Genomic DNA, 1,771 nt, shown 5'->3' on the forward strand with positions numbered 1-1,771 from the left:
GCGGCCTACAGACCCCCCTGGCGCCTGGATGTCCTGCCCTTGGCCCTGTCCGATGGCCCAAACCCATGATAGGTCAGGCATGTGTATGTGCATATGTATGCAGACGCCTGCACAGGCGGGGGCGGGGGCGGGGGCCTGGCGGGGCTGCACCCATTGTTAACCACACGCTGCCCCGGGCCATGCACAGGCGCCGGGCCTTGCGTTGCCTGAGAGGGGGCGAGAAAAGAATAATGTGTGCAAGAGCGAGAGAGCGAGAGGGAGCGCGCGCGCGCGCGCACGCACGCGTCAGTCGGCGCACCGTAACTTGGCTCAGGGGGCCCGGGCAGGGGTGTCGCTGGGCCGCAGAGAGGGCCCCCGGCCCGTCCTCTCGCCGCCCCCCCCCCCCCCCCCCCCCCCCCCCCCCGGAGACGCGGCTGGCGTGCACCAGCGTAGGATCAGGGGAAATACAGCCCCACCGGCCGCGCCCTGTGCGGGTAGGCTGTGTGCGCCTGCTTGCCTGCAAATGCGCCCGGGTCCCGCGCGGCATGGGCCAGGTCCGCGAGCAGCCGATGAGATCCCCCGGCGGCGCGTCAGGCCATTCCTGCAGGTCGGTCACCGCGTCGCCGGGCGGTATGGTCCCGACCCGGCGCGGCGGGGGCGCGAGGAGGGGGCGAGGGGACGGGCCTCGCATCCCCCAGGCAGCGACAGAAGGCGAGCCGGGGGAGGGGCGAGGCCCGTGAGGGGCCTCACGGCACGGCCGACACCCCGGCGACTCCGCCCCCGCCCCCTCCTCCGCTTGTTGTGGCCTTTCCACGACGAGCCAGGCCGGCGAGATCGGCAACTCAGCCCAGGTCCCACCGGACCGGGCCGCCGCATCGGCAACCCTTGACTTGATTGGAAAACCCTAGGCCTGCCGGGCACGATAAAAATATGTCCCCCCCCCCTTATTTTCGTCCGCCCATTCCCCGGTGCCAAGGCAGGTGCGCCGCCTCTCTCGCCCCGGGGAAACCGTGCTTGCCGTGTGGTGTATTTTTTTTTTATCCCCCAGAACGGGGGGCATCCGGGACGGACGCCGGCCGCGAGCCGGAGGGGCAAGCCCACCCGCCCCATCCCCGGGGACCACCCACCCCCAGCGGCCCCCGGTGCCGATTGGGCCTTTCGGGACCCGGCCCCAGGCCCGGCTGCCAGCCCAGGGCGGATCCCGGCGCGATCGCGCCCGGCTCCCTCCACTTGCCTGGTCCCCCGCCGCCCGAGACCCAGCATCGCCCGATCGGGCCGCGGTACACACACACACACCACACACGTACATGAGCCCGGACCGGGCTTGCCCCAATCGCGACCGCCGCCGCCTCCACCACCACCGCCGTGACCACCGCCGCCGCGGGCGCCCACCACCCCCAGGCAGCAGCCATCTCCAGCAGACACAATATGCTGGCCGCGGCCACGGTCGCCGCAAACAAGCCAAACGCCGCCCGGAAGCCGGTTGCTCGGCCGAACGCCTATTCTCGCCCACAGGGGGGTGGGTGGGGCCCAGTTGCGGGCCCACCACACAACCCCCCCCCTGCGCTCCCGGCGCGCCCCAATCCGCACCGGCACCGGTCGATCTCCGCGCCTGCCCCGCTCAGGCCCTCCCGCGCTCGGGCGAGCCCCCGCCCCCCGCCGTACAGGCGCGCTCAGGCCCCTCGCTAAAGAGCCTGCCCCGCGACGGTGTCACAGCCCCCGGCGCTGGGCAGTAGAGCTTACCCCCACCTCTCTCCGCTCCGCCCCTTCCACTCTTCCCCTCCACTTCTCT

Source organism: Fonticula alba (assembly GCF_000388065.1).
Source record: "Fonticula alba strain ATCC 38817 unplaced genomic scaffold supercont2.7, whole genome shotgun sequence".
In the NCBI taxonomy this organism is placed as follows: domain Eukaryota; order Rotosphaerida; family Fonticulaceae; genus Fonticula; species Fonticula alba.